We start from the raw sequence: 16,379 nt of genomic DNA, 5'->3' as shown, positions 1-16,379 counted from the left end.
TGAGTGTCCTAAAAGGAACTGATTTATATGTTAGTAGCTGATATAAATTTGGTCACTTTTGTTCTTTGTGCAGATAGTAAAAATACATGGAGCATGAAAAATATATCCAGGGCACACTTGTCATCACATTTGTAGAGAAAATTATAACACAGTATCACACTTTTCTTATCAAATCTAAATGCTCCTATATGAGACACTTTTCTTATTATATCTAAATGCTCCTATATGCAACAATGATGGATTTCATCCCATTCAAGAGAAATAAAAATAAGATTATTGAGAAAAAATATCCAACACTTAAAGAGATTTGGTAGCAACTGTGGAATTGGTGAACATATCTTGCTATGTTGTTTTGCCTATTGGGCATAGCTTTCTTGATATTGTATAGAAGACTGTAAATTTGCATTTAGATTATACTACATTAACCATGAAATTACCAGCATTCAGGTCACACTTTAAAGATAATTACAATAGAGTATCACACTTTTCTTATTACATTTAAACGCTCTTATATGTAACAACTACATATCACATTTGTAGAGAAAATTAAAATAGAGTATCACACTTTTCTTATCAGGTTAAAATGCTCCTCTATGTAACAATACCTAGGGAGTAGATTTATCATGGAAGATTATGTCAAGATAGGCTGAGGTTCAATCAATCTGTTCAATTATTATTTATAAGATATTTTGTTAATAAAAATAGATGTACAAGTCATCTAGGTAATTGCTATTATATATGCCACCATGTTATGGAATATTATTTTAAGGTTTATTGCTTTTAATTTTAAAAGAAGGCTCAGGGAAACAAATCTCCATTTATGTTAAAATTGTTAAATGTAGAGGCATAAATTTATGTTGCAAAGGAAACAGATCCAAACTGTGACAAATTTAGATCGCATAACATATCAGATCTCTCTTCATATATGCTTTTCTTCCATATGCTATGATTGGCATTTCCTTTGCAACATGTGGTGCAATTGCTACTTTTATTATTTTATGTTTTTGTCTTTTCAGCTACTATTGTCCATGATGTTTGAATGCAACAACATTAAATCTAACTTTAATTTAAATGTAAAAAGTATTTTCATATAAATAAAATAATGTCAATCTTGAAATACCCATTGAAATAGTTTATTTTTCCATAAACGCATTCTCATCTCTTTTCAATTTTTTAAATAAAAACCAAACAAATCTATGAAAAAGTTCACTACTACATAGGAATCATAATCATCACAGAACAAGAAATCAAATGGATGCAAAATTTCATTAACACATACATTTAACGTGATCAAAATGATAGAAGCGATTTTGAGGAAGGAGTTGTTGCAGAGTTAGTTCTATTCTAGTTTTCATCTAATAAATACATTTCTGAAGGTAGGCGTGGCGTTGGAATCTCTTCCAGTGGCACCGCCTTTGCCGGTGTGAGTCTAAACGTGTTGCCCATGTCCACTTTTTCAGCACTGATTCCTCGAGGAAGAACCTAGTCAAATGGATGGAGGATGGATGCCAATAGTAGATGGATCATCTGACTAGCCAAAGGAAATGCCATGCACATTCTCCTTCACGCACCAAATGGAACTAGCTCAAAGTTTCATCACCTATAATCCACACTACTCATCTCCTAATCAAAAAATCTCTTTGGCATAAATTTCAAGGGTTCCTTCCAGATTGAAGGATCCCTTCCAAATGGCCACATGTTAACTATTATTTGAGTGTACATCAGTGTCATGAATACCACAACCTCACAATCATTATCGAATCTGTGAGGGGTGAGGAAAGGAGTCACCGAGTGCAATCATAGCACTTCTTTAACCTTGGCATGAAGATAAGGAAGATGCTCTGCATCACTTTCTTCCACCATTCGGTCATGCCCCACTAAGTCCTCCAATTTAGCTTGGACATGTTTCATATTTTCTGGATTGCAGATGAGGTATGTCATCACCCATTCTATTGTTGTTGTAGTGGTGTCACTCCCGGCCCAAAATATGTCCTGCAATATAATAAAAACTGAACATGGGAAAGAGGACTATAAATACATTTTCCATCAAAATTGAATCAAGGCGATCAATACAATGAAAATGATGTTTGCTTAATTGATTATTTGATTTTTCAAATTCAAATGAAGCGTCAAAAATACAATATGACCCTATAGGCCTCAAATCCTCACAACTCTGACACAAATATCACCAGCTGAAATTAAGATGTGGACATGATGAATAATTCTTATCCCTTCGTTTGTGATTCATCTTCCCAAACGGAGCACAGACAAAATATTTACTTGACTAATATACAGATAACTTAGGTTTATGACTATGAAACTCCCTCAACATAGGCCTTTTGCTATGCTTCCAAGTTAAATTACAGAAGAATGAAGAAAATAAATTCCACCTTTGCCTCCAACTCTAACTTCCCCCTTCTGTTGCATAGTCTTGACAAATATTATGAGAGATTTGCAATAACTGCCAAATAGAAAACGCCTCCAAATGGGGTTTGTGTTGAAGAACTTTAAAATCTGGAAGGGATTAATTTCTCACCAGCGAAGCACCTGCAATATGTTCATGGGTTATAATAAAGATTAACAAGTTGAATGGTTTCACAAATCAAGATTCAGTTGATAGTTAAAGCAGTGGGATGTAACGGTATAAGGACTTTCAATCGTCTAACATTGGATCTGATAGTACATAAGAGTGTAGATTGGCCACTGGGGGAGTTCTTTCGATAGGGAATGCCTTACGGTGTAAATACATAAAATTTACAATCTATATAAAAATGACAATCTAGCTTAAATATATTATTATAATTTTAATATGTAAATAAGAGATTAATTGTGACTCTTTAATATGTTATTTCTATGATAAAAAACAAGGGAAATATGCTCTTAGATCACTATAGTTTTGCTAACTTAACAATTCAACAAAGTTGGTAGTGGTAAATGTTTTGGAAATGATAACGGATGTGAATAAAAGTCATACAATCAAAGGAAAGTTGTCTTTCATTTTCAACCGTACAAATTCTTTTATATCCCAAAATATTTTAGAAATAAACCAACCCAAAATTTCACTTGATAAAACATATCTAAACGGAGTTGCCGGGTGGAAACTTTAAGGTGAAACCTTGATTTGTTTTATTTAAACTGGTTTTTTGACTATATATATGGATTCAGCGCCCTCAAAAACCCCTAAGCCACTTCGATTGTGGGTTTACCCATCAAACTTGAGATTTCAATAAATTCTTGCAGGATTTTAGAGAAATTAGACCAAAAAACCCACCAAAAAAACTTCCAAAAAATCACCCAAAACAACTCATATCTAAACAATATTCATAAAAATATCCTTCAAAACAAAACACTCGTTACATACTTATAATCGGTGATATCAAATTACTAAGGACACTTCCCTGTTATAAAAGGGTTTATTGTCACTAGATTGTCATCGTGTACAGTAATACCGACCGAATCGCCATTAAAATACTGCGAACCGATGTAGCAGGAACATCGATTCCATTCATTCAGGTGTGTACCTCTCATTTTTATATAATCACGTGTTGAACTCTCGTGCAGAAGGCCGCAACAAATGGAAAATAAATTTACCTTTATTTTGAAAAGTCATAATTTGAAACCTTTTTCTCTTTATCGGAACACAGATTCCAATCACAGTTGAGAATTACCATTTAAAGCCAATCAATTAAAAATATCTAACAAGTGGAACAAATGAAAATGAAGATAAATTCCATTTCCAAAACAAATATATGAAGAACATTTATTTAAAAGATAAAATAAGGCATCACAGTTGCACCTAATTCAAAAATAATATTTGTTTTAGTAATTCGATTTTTTTAATTAAAAATATAAATTTTAATTAATATTAAATGAGTATAATTTAACATTAATTAATCAAAGATAATTTGTAAAATGTAAAATTAATCAACAAATAAAAGTAAAATTTTATTTTATTTTTCAGATAATTGTTTTAATAATTTATTTTTTTTCCATTTATTTCGTCCATTTGACTTAAGGCAAAACAATTTTGTGCATCCTTTTTTCCCAAATGTAGTCGAAGAATGTCTTCTTGCTTTTTCCAAGACACTTTTGGGAATCGAAGCAAGGGCTATACAATAGACAGGGATGGCTTTTAAAACTGATTTGGCCAAAACCAATCTTTCAACCCAAGAGAGCCATTTGCGATTCGAGTTTGAGAGCCTCTTCTCTAGTTTTGCAATGAGCCAGTGCCAATCTTCGACTTTGTAGAAGTTTTCCTTGAAATGAAAGCCTAAGTATTTCAGGCCTGCGTGAAAGGTCGGGATAACATATGGGAAAAAAATATTTTATATTTAGAATGTCTTGGTACTCAACATTATGAATGGTTACTAATGATTTTGAAACATTGATGATCATACCAATAGCTCTATAAAATAACCCCAAAATAGCATGAAGGCATTTAAGATCATTGAAAGTGACATTACAAGGATTAAAACATCACTGACAAAAAGAAGATGGGAGATGTGCAAGTTCTGAATAATTCTCATGCCTTGGAAATGTCCTCTTCTCTTTTCCACCTCAAGCATTCTACTCAGCCCTTCAACAACAAGAAGAAAAAGAAGCAAAGTTAGAGGGCACCCGTGATGCAACCCTCTCTCGGCTTTAAAAAATGGGGAAGTTGCCCCATTGATAAGGACTGAAATGATACTGAGGACCTGCATCCCATAATCCAATTAATGAAAGGAAATTTAAACCCAACCTAAGTGAGAATAAGGCGGATAAAGAGTTAGCTCACACAGTTATAGGACTTGGATAAGTCGAGCTTGAAAATCGCCCCCTTCGAATTCTTAGTCTTGATGTTGTGTAATTCTTCTTGGGTCACCCTATAGCTTCATAGATTTGTCTACCATCTAGGAAGCTTAACTGTTCAAAGGAAATAAATTGGGAAAGGATATGTTTAATCCTCATGGAAATCACTTTGACAATGATTTTGTAGATGCAATTGCAAAGAGAGATAGGTCTGAAATCTTCAAAGGTGGAAGCGTTGGTATATTTTGGGATTGGGGAAATGAAAGTTGAATTGAAAGCTAGAAGAATGTGTCCCTCCCACCCGGATTCATTAATTACCTGCAAGAGGTCCCCACCAAGGCGATCAAAGAATTACTGAAAAAAATTGATAATCCACCCATCATGAAAAAGGCTCTTGTCTTTCTAGAAACTGGACAAGACACCTTTAAGTCCATCAATATAAACTTCCTCCATGAGATTAAGGCTTTCCTCCTTAGCCACAAACCTATGAATGTGGTATGCAACTCTGAGAACTTCGGCAATTGTGGTTCCCCTTATTGTAGAAAATAAGCCTTGAAAGTGATCATTTCCTAGTTTTTACAAACCATTGAAATATGACACCTCCCTTCCAAGGGGGTCTTTTAGCTTCCACATAGTATTTACCATCCTCTAATTCTTGGCATATGCTTGGAACAATCTTGTGTTTTCATCCCCTTTCTTAAGCCAAATGGCTCTAATTTTTAGCCTCCATTCAACTTCTTTTACAGCCAGAAGATCCTTCCTTCTTGTGAAAAGCCTTCCTAATTCTTACCTAGAATCATGGTCACCAAATCATTTATATAATGATTTTGAAATAAGAAGAAGTTGTTTTTTAATTATTTGCAATCCCTCCTCCTCCCTGAGTTTCTTTAATAAGACCAAGTCTTTGTCAGGGATTTTATGTGTTTCAAATTAGAAGCAAATAGTTGCATCGCTGAAGAGTGTACACTTGCATCAAATGGCCTCCAATTTTATTTTACTAGGGATAGGAAGGATTTGTCTTTGAGCCACTCAACATTTAATTTCAAAGGACTAGTAGACTTTGAGAAGTTCCCTTTTAACTCCATGATGATAGGTGAGTGATCCAAAGCACCCCCAACTCCCACCCAATGTCGAAGAAGGTTGAGATGAGTCACCAAGGCATCGAAATTTAGGAATTTTTCTATACGTTTGCCACTCTATCATCCCCAACCCTATGGTTCCTCCAAGTGGGCTTCAGTTGAATACGATGCATATCTATCAAGTTTGACGAAGAAAGATGATGAAAGAAAAAATATACAAAGAATCTGGTTTGGTCCGCGCACCATAAGATTCAGTAGCACCAATGGAGAAATTGAGATCTCCTCCCATAATTAAGTTGTTTCTCTTTGTGATTGAGGAATTGAAGAGCATAGTCCAAAACCCACCTAGTCTTCACGCATCTAATAGATGTTTAGAAATATAAAACTCCTCCCTAATTCCACTGATAATCTTTCCATCCCAAGACCACAGGGGATACTCCATATGTTATCAACCTGTATTTCTCAAGAAAATTCATAATACAATCGTATTCCCCCAGTGTTTTCTACAAAAAAAGAACGTCAGTATGCTGCCCCTGAATGAGTCCTTTCAGAGCAAGATTTTTGAGGGGCCTTGCTAACCCACAACAATTGAAAGAGACTATAATCATTGTCTCAAACCACACTGGGACTTCAAAGCTCTAAGGGCCAGGTCCATGGATGATTGTTTTCCATATACTAATTCCTCCCTAGCTCTAGCTTGGGTAAGAGATATGTTTGATTTTCTACCCTTGCCACACCTAGGGAGGGGCAAGCCAAGAATAAGACCAAGACCCCGGGGGGAGGGTCAGGAAAAGGGTTGATATAAATTTTTTTTATTAGCTATTTAGGTTAAAATTGTCGATGTTTATGGAAGATTGTTTTAGTTTGAAAAATGTACGTATATGAATGTAATCTTTGTGAATACAAGTTTTGTATCACGATATTAAGAATGAAAAAAAATTAATAAATATTTATAGTGTTTTTATTTTAGTAAAATGACTTTATTAATATAGTATTTATTTCTTGTAATTTTTTATAAATATAAAAATAATAAAATAAATATAGTTAATATTTTATTTTTTAAATAAATTTATCAAAAAATTAGTAAAATAATTTAAAAAATTAACGTTCAACAAAATATCACATCATGAACTTTCAAATTTTAAAAATTATTCTGGTCAATGCAAATAGATTTGTTGTAGCTCAAAAAAATAGTTTTGAGATTTGAGATGGTATAATGTATTATGTTATTGATGTTTTTATTTTCATGCATAACCACACATTATTAATTATTTATTTTTGTAAATATAGTGGGCAACATATCAAGATTTTTAAATATTCAACAAAATATTTACATTATTAATTTTTTATTCTTTTGAATATTTGTTTAACAAGTTTATTTATGCCAATATTATTCTTATAAATAAAATGACATGTTATGAATTTTATATTTTAATGAATAAAGTGTTTTATTTAAGGTTTAATAAAATAATTCATATAAATTATTTTTATTAGAGGAAAGTAGTTTTGACACACACACATATATAATTAATATAATATAATATAATGTTATCATGATCTATAATGATTTTGAAAATTGATTGTTCAATAAAATATTTATTATTTATTAATTATAAAAATTATTTATTATTTAATTTTATAAATATAGTATTAAGTTTTTCAAAGTGAATAAATTATTTCAAATTCTTGAAGTAAAATGAAAAGAAGAATAGATGATTAATATCAAATCATTATTTTTTTAATTATTATTTTATCTCCATAAAATATTTATATTCAATTTATTAATTTAATAATTTGTTCACCATTTAAAAATGTCTTTTTCCATATAATTGATTTAATAAAATATTATAATATCGAAATATAAAATATTTTTATTAAAGTATTATTTATTTATTAAATATAAATTATTTATCAATTTAATATTTAATCGAATATATATTATGAATTATATATTATTTCTATCATTTATCCAATGAATTTGTGAAAATTTAAACAAATATTTCTTAATTATAAGGTTAACATATATAAGTTTATCCTAAAATGAATAAATATTTTTAATTTAATAGTATTTACATATTATATATATATATATAGAGAGAGAGAGATAAATAATTTAATAGTATTCACATTTTATATATATAGATATGGATAGATAAAATAATATATATTAATAGCAAAATCCGGCAATACCTTTTAAGATTTTTGATGTTGTTTAAAATACAATTTTGAATATATAAATGGATTCAACACCCAAAAAAAACCTCTGGGCACTCAAATTCTACAAATTAAACAATTTAAACTCATTTTTTTTAAATTATGTGCGGGATTTTGATTAAAACTAACAAAAAAAATATCCTCAAAAACCATTTCATCTATAAGTTAGACTACACCATTAATATTTTCTTATAATTAAATTCATCACAATCCAATAAAATTTACAAAATGATAATATTTTAATTTTTTAGAATGATAAAATAAAATAAGATAATTATTTGACAATATTTATTTTTTCATTGTTTAAATCAAACACTAATAATGATTTTTGATTATATAATTTTAATAAAAATATTATTATCTAAAGTTTAAGATTTAAACATCATTAAAATTAAATTTCTCCTTTATTTAAATTATATAATTTCTTTACTCATTTTATTTTCTAATTTTAATAAAAATATTATTATTTAAAATTTAAAATTTCAATGATTTAACGAACATTAAAGTTAAATTTTTACTTTATTTAAATTATATAATATCTTTTTAATCATTTTAAGCAGGGGCTTCTGTCACAAGCTTGCTACTTGTTGCATCTATTCGATTATCTCTGATGGCCAACTCTTGGTGAACCAGTGGTGAACTCAGCGTGAACCTACTCAGAACTTTCGCGCTCTCATGGCCTCAACCAACGGCGTCCTCGCCTAACAACGGCCTTGGCGTCCCTTCGTTCCTTTGGCGAACCTCTGATGAACTTCCTGTGAACTTCAGATGAAAGCTCAAAGATAACTACTACCACAATAGACAATATAATGCACAAGGTATTCAAATGCGGAATGGTATACTCATATTATTACAGAATGGATTTCAAAAATTTTACAGAGAGATTCTTGATGAGAGATTGACTATCTTCACATTTATCAGACTTTATGCTGTTCGCAAGGAACAAGCAATACCAAAGGCTACCTGGCGAAAGGTAGACTCTGCCTCAGAATATGACTTGACTCAAATATAGACTCAAAGACTTCTAAAATGATCCGGCCACTTTAGATTCTTACCAGTGTCGTGTGCACTGATACGTAGGCTTCTCAGATCAGATTGACTCTCTAAGACCTTCTCAGACTCGATGAGCTAAGACCTGATGCCTCATTAATGAGCCTTACCCTCATTATATAGAAATGAGAGGGGACAAGCATTACTATAGGTCATCAGTAAATTGTCCTAAAAGTGGATGGAATCATTGCTTTCGAGTAATGCCAGAACGACATTCGCACAAAGATTCTAGTCTGGGAAAGCAAATATTAAGGAAAAGATTCCGACAAAACAAAGTGGATGTTTTTATCTATCAAAGCCCACGAGAAAAGATGCTTCATGAATTATTTACACAGTGGAGGCTTTAGTACAGCAAAGCCCACGGGAAATCTGGCCATAATTAGGTCCTTATGACTGGACATCATTATTACACTATGGATGCTTTTTACGGAAAGCCCATGTGAACCATCAAAATACAGTCAGTTCTGGGAATCTATTTCTTTTATATAATAATTCATCCCAGGCCTTTGTGTATATCCTGCGGACAATCATTGGTTTTCCTAAAACAATTTGATGTTTAATTTTGGTTAAGCCTAACCACTCTAGATGCTCATGCATGTATTCCTGGAGTGAATAATTTACATCATGAAAGGGGGACCATTCTTGATCTGTCATTTCTTTGACAGTCCTATAGATAGGATGAAAGCATTCTACAATATTCTGTTCAAAACATAAATCACAATGCTTTCTACAATATTCTGTATGGTATATCGGATCCATTGCAGTACTATTTACACCATAGTCAATCCACCAATCTCTGAACCATTTGCATTGTTGATTCTTTTGAAAATTCAGTGCACTAAATTTTAACTTTGTATAGTGAGTTTCTACTTTGTCGTCGACATTTAGGAAATCCCACCAAAGTTTTTTATAACCCGCAAAATCATACACAGTGTGAGGAAAAATAATTGTTGGATCACCTCTTGGCCAGAGGGCAGAGGGCTGGACTGGCCGGTGTCTCAGTTCATTCAAGGCAAGATCTCTTGTTCGGTAGATACAAAAGTATCTTTCATGTATGCCCATGCTTCGTCCTCCATGGTACCAAATACTAGCAATGTCATGGAAATTCTGTTGCAAAACAGCTTCTGCAATACCGACATCTCTTCTTGCTTTTTCATAGACCATATCATGGATCCACTTACTGCCTTTAGGATATATTCTTCGTTCTGGCACAAGGTGCTATATGTCCATATGAGTCTGCAGGTTGGCGTCTAGTACCTTTGTATTTCTGAGTTGCCATGTGGGTTTCCAACTTGCTTTATACTCTTCCCAATCTTGATTATCTGGGATAGTGCGTAGGACTTCTTGCTTTTGATTTTGGTCCCACTCAGTGACAATCATCATAACATGATCTTGGGGCTCGAGATATTCCCTACTCATGAAATCTGGAAGATTATTTTCTTTTCCCTTGATATGCTCAACTTTGAAATCAAAATTGGCAAATAATGCTTGCCATCTGGCAAACTTTGCTTCTCCTGCCTTTCTGATATCTTTTGTCAGTAATTTCTGTAGAGCTGATGCATCATTCCTTAGCAAAAATGGTTTATTGATAAGATATACCTCAAACTTACTGATGTAATTCCATGCTGCTTTAACTTCTTTTTTCTATTGTGGAATAATTTTGTTCAACTGGATTCCACACTCCTGAAGCGAACTGCACAATCTGTTTAGCATCTCCATTCTTCTGCTTTAAAATACCTCCCCATCCGATGTTGCTGGCATCTGTTTCCACAATTTTTAATGCAAGATCATCAACGACATAAAAAATTGGCAGAGTTTTTACCTTGGCCTTAATATTTTGTACTGCCTTGGTATGGACTTCTGTCCAATCTGGAGGATTCATCTTCAATCTTTTATTCAGTATTCTTTTGTCAGTTTCACAGTCTTGGTAGAAGTTACTGACATAATTGAGGCATCCCAGAAATCTTTGCAACTGGTTTTTATCTGTTATGACATCAGGGAATTTATCTGCGAACTCTAATGCATGCTTTTGTAATAAGATCTGTCCATTGGAGATTGTATCTCCCAAAAATTTGATAGTGGTCTGAAAGACCTCTATATTTTTCTTACTGAGCACGAGATCATTGTGCTTCAGCAGATTTTTAAAAATATTTACATGCTTGAAGTGTTCTTGAATGTTCTTGGAAAATATTAACACATCATCTATATACACAATAAGCCAATCAAAATAGGGCTTAAAAATATTATTCATTACCTTTTGGAATTTGGATGGCACATTCTTCAATCCAAAAGGCATCATGTTCCACTCGTATTGGCCTGCTGGTATGCTGAAAGTGGTTTTGAATTTGTCCTTTTCTGATATGGTGACCTGCCAGAATCCTGCTTTCAAGTCAAATTTGGAGAAAATCTTAGCTCCTGCTATCCTTCTGATGAAATCACCTTTGTGGGGTATTAGATAGGTATCATCAACTAGGACTGAATTCAGACGCTTATAATTTATTACCAATCTTGGTATTCCTTTGATCTGTTTGGCTCTCTTATTGACATAGAAACCATAACAGTTCCAAGGACTATCTAATTTTCTGATAAGCTTTCTGTCAAGGAGCTGCTTGATCTCTTTTTCGCAGAGATCTCTGTATTCCTTATTCATAGGAATGGCTCTGCTCTTACAAGGTTTACCAGCATAACCTTCTTTGTAAGGGAGCTCAATTGTATGCTACTTCCTATGCCAAAATGCATTAGGCTCTTCTGAGTATCATTCTTCTTCAATCTGCTTTCTCAAATCCTCAATCTTGCCTTTCACCTCAGGATATTTGAGCTATTCCTCAATTCTGAGAGTGGATTTCAGATCCTTTACATCTGACAGCCTTGCTTCAGCTTTTTCCAAACATTGCACAGTTTGGACCATTGTTGAAATTCTCTGATTTGAAATATATGGCAATTCAATTTTCTTTCTTGTTCCTTTTGATGTGGGAACCAATATAAAATATCCAGCTTTTCCATTTTTTAACCTCACTGAGCCATGAGGTTCAACTGCTGCTAGGAAGACATTGCCAAGTATGCAATCAACATGAATATCAGCAACTACAAATTTTAAATTGATGCAGTGGTGCTCAAAGCATAAGGATGCTTTGGGTACTTCATATTTAAGCATCTTGTTGCCTAAACCCACCACTTTTCTTTCTGCAGCAACCCAATATTTTGCTGGAATGGTTTTGATATTGAGAATATTAATATCTACTCCTGAATCAAGAAGAGAAATTAATTCAAACATTTCACCTTGAATACATATACTTACCTTAATATGATGCTGCTGATAAGAAATGGTCACCAGCCTCATCTCTTTGAATCCAAAATTTGGATCTTTGAATCCTTCAGCAATTTCAATTTGTTGATGACTGTTATATTGTGTAGTCTCCCATGACTGATCTTATTTTTCTTCCTTTTCTCTGCCAGTCACCTGTTTTCCTTTTTTCAATTCTGCAATCTAGGACTTTATAGTAGAGATTTTTGATTTGATGTTGTGAATCTCACGACTCACTTCTCCCAATGTGAGAGATCTTACTCTGTCAGGTTTCTCTTGATGCCTTTGATATGATTTAGTATGTCTTTCAAATGAATCATCAATAAACAGAGATTTCTTACCTGAGTCTTTTGAAGCATTAACTTTAAGTTGTTCCATAAATGCTTCGGTCAGGTGATTCTTCTGGGGATCAGAGGCTTTGGATTTTGGACTACCCAGTGTTCAGGGAAAGTCAAGTCTTCCCATCGGATTGTTTGATGCTCAATTTTCTGATTTTTAGCATCAGTCATAATAACAACACTTGACTTGGAGTCACGACTGGGAGTGTGGCGGATGGTTGGCCATAATGTATTTGTATGGCGAAAGCAACCTTTTGTATGTATGGCAATATTATTTCTCTTTTGATGCATATTGAAACCAGTATTTTGGACTTGAAGCTAGAGGATTTGGTCAATGGTTTCATCAAAAAACATATATAGAGAAATTCGGAAAACAGTCAAAATAGACTGGGCCATTGGAAAGAGGTGCAACAATTCCGCCAATCAAAGAATCAGTATACTTATTGTGTGTGAGGTCACGAACAATAGCTAACACAAAAGTATTTAACCCTTGATGGACTAAGGGACTGATTCCTACTCTTATGCATCCTAAATGCAGGTATTTGGTATTTAATCTTTTGGCCTCTGCCTGTAAAGCTTTCAGATTTAATAAGGAAATAGTCTGGATTACATCAAAATTTTCTTGGATTTGACTTATAGACTCCTTTATGCTAATCCTAGTTACAGATTTTAAGTGAAACATGGATATATCATTATAGACTTCTGAGGGAGCTATGGCAGGTAATTCCCAATGGGCAGCTGGTTGACTTTCTTCATACTCAAGTTCAGCTTGGTTCAGGACACAATTGGAACTTTAAGCAAACATATCTCTCAATGGATTTTCTTCAGCCAAAGATTCTCTCTCTTCTAATTCACGGAATGAAACAGATTTATGAAATGAATCCATTCTATATGAGTTTAAGAATAGAATACCGACCTTAAGAACCATACGTTACTGGCTCTGATACCAATTTTACGCAGGGGCTTCTGTCACAAGCTTGCTACTTGCTACGTCTCTTCGATTATCTCTGATAGCCAACTCCTGGTGAACGAGTAGTGAACTCAGCGCGAACCTACGTAGAAATTTCACGCTCTCATGGCCTCAACCATAATATGAGTATACCATTCCGCATTTGAATACCTTGCGCATTATATTGTCTGCTGTGGTAGTAGTTATCTTTGAGCTTTCATCCGAATTTCACAGGAAGTTCATCAGAGGTTTGCCAAAGGAACGAAGGGATGCCAAGGCCATTGTTAGGTAAGGAAGCCATTCGTTGAGGCTGTGAGAGCGTGAACGTTCTGAGTAGGTTCGCACTGAGTTCACTACTGGTTCACAAGGAGTTGGCTATCAGAGATAATCGAAGAGACGCAGCAGGTAGCAAGCTTGTGACAGAAGTCCCTACTTAAAATTGGATGATGGATGGAATAATATCTAATGCATGAAATAATAGATTTGGCTTAATAAAAATGCTACTTATCGATCCCAATGGAATATGCCTCAGACCCCCACGGGGTTTTTTCTTTCTTAAACGTGTGAGTATCGTTCAAGAATTTCTTAGATATATCTTCATTATTAGCAACATGATACTTAAAGGAAAGAGGCTATGTGAATAATGGCTCAATACCAAGGTATCCCTAGCTTAGTAATCCTCCTTTACAATGTAATATTATTTGATTGCTTCCCACTATTTCTATAAAATAGTTTTTCCTCTAACTTGATCACTTCATATTTGGAGTTTTTTTAGATTCCTTATTGTAAGGTACTGATGTAGGGTAACATAGCTATTTTTGGAAGTGGTTAATTAATTGTACAATAGAGTATCTAGCTATTAACATGTTTTCTTTAATTTATATAATTTACTAATTGGAAAAACTCAAAGTAATCATCAACTTCATCAACTTTCATGCTATTGGAATTGTTCTTATGTGTTTTAGATTGTCCACCTTTGTTAAATATCCTATAAATGTTTATGGGGATCATTCTGAATGTTACCGTATGGAGTTTTTTTAGATTCCTTATTGTAAGGAACATGATGTAGGGTGACATAGCTATTTTTGGAAGTGGTTAATTAATTGCACAATAGAGTATCTAGCTATTAACATGTTTTCTTTAATTTATATAATTTCCTAATCGGAAAAACTCTCGTAATCATCAACTTTCATGCTATTGGAATTGTTCTTATGTGTTTTAGATTGTCCACCTTTGTCAAATATCCTATAAATTTTTATGGGGATCATTCCCAATGTTACCATATGAGAGTAAAAATATGAATGATCATGAATGGATGTTCCTCTCATGTGAGAAAGAGATGAATATAATTTTACATTTCCTACGAACATTAAGGAACTCTTACTTGGGAAAACAGTTTATAGTCAATATGAAAAATGTGGCAATAAGTTACTTGTTCATTCAAGCAAATTTGTCACTAAGAAAGAACATTGGAAAAACTTACAAAAATATAACATGACCATTATGTATTCACCATGCAAACTAAAAATAACATTAAATGCTTTGAGTAGGAAGGTGTAGCATGCAATCTTAGAGGAGGAATCAATGATTTGTGGGTGCATATGGGTAGTTAAGTTGAGGTTTTCAAAAACGTGTATGAAAATACCAAAAAGGGAGTGCACAAAGATCTCATAGATTTTAAAATCATGAAGTAGGTGATGGTGGGAAAAAATGAAATTATGTAAGGATAGTGGATGTCTTGAAATCATTGATAAAATATATGTGCCTAACTCATCTAATTTTCAAAAGGAATTGTTGAGTGAGTTCAATTACTTTGATTGGAAGGCTACCTAGGAAAATGAAGGATAATGCAATTTCTAGAATGAGGTTACTATTGGGAACATATGAAGATAAATAAGGAATAATACATCCAAAACTCTCTCTCTCTCTCTCTCTCTCTTCATATCTATCTATCTCTTTCTCACTGCCTCCTTATCCCCCTTCCTCCCACTCTCTATCATGTCTCTATTTCCCTCTCTCCTTCCCATTCCTCTATTTCTCTATCCCTCCCTCCCTCACTAAGTCCATTGTTCACAACAACCCCCCTCCAAATCTCTCTCTCTCTCTAGCTTTGTCTCTCTCACCCTCCTTTTGTCCTTCTCTCTCGCTCTCTCTCTCTCTCTCTCTCTCTCTCTCTCTCTCTCTCTATTTTAGTCACCCTCCCTTTGTCCATTTCTGTATCTTCCTCCCTCACTTCCACCCCCTCTCTCATTTTCTTCCCCTACGTGCCATCTCACTATCTATCACCCTTCCTCTCTCTTCAACCTTGACTTTATCCCTCCCTCTCTTCCTCTCCCCTTCCACTCTCACTTATTCTCATAATGCCTCTCTCTCCTCCCCCTCTCTCTATCTCATTCATCATGTCCCCCTCCAACTTTTTCTCTCTCTTTCTCCACATATCAACAAAAAGTATCTTCCTCCCTTCCTCTTCCCATTGCCCTTCCCCACCCTTTTTCGTCCCTTCCCCACCCTCTTTATTTTTCTATCTAACGTTTTTACTCACAGTCACTCTCTTCCCTCACTCATCAACTCATTCTTGCCCATCCCCTCTCTCTCTCTCATTAATAATAATATTAAAATCATAATATTAGCATTAATATTAATATGTTTATATTAGT

At 33.7% G+C, this 16,379-nt stretch overlaps 1 pseudogene; it reads left to right on the top strand.

The window, feature by feature from the left end:
- Positions 1 to 16,379, top strand: part of LOC149160599 (plastid division protein PDV2-like) — a 152,170-nt pseudogene that overhangs the window by 100,504 nt on the left and 35,287 nt on the right.

Source organism: Pinus tabuliformis, chromosome 5_2, assembly GCF_031772625.1.
Source record: "Pinus tabuliformis cultivar Carrire ecotype Pingquan chromosome 5_2, CPIR1, whole genome shotgun sequence".
In the NCBI taxonomy this organism is placed as follows: domain Eukaryota; kingdom Viridiplantae; phylum Streptophyta; class Pinopsida; order Pinales; family Pinaceae; genus Pinus; species Pinus tabuliformis.
The sequence above is the reverse complement of the archived record's forward strand: the minus strand, read 5'-3'. Positions and strand labels throughout refer to the sequence as shown.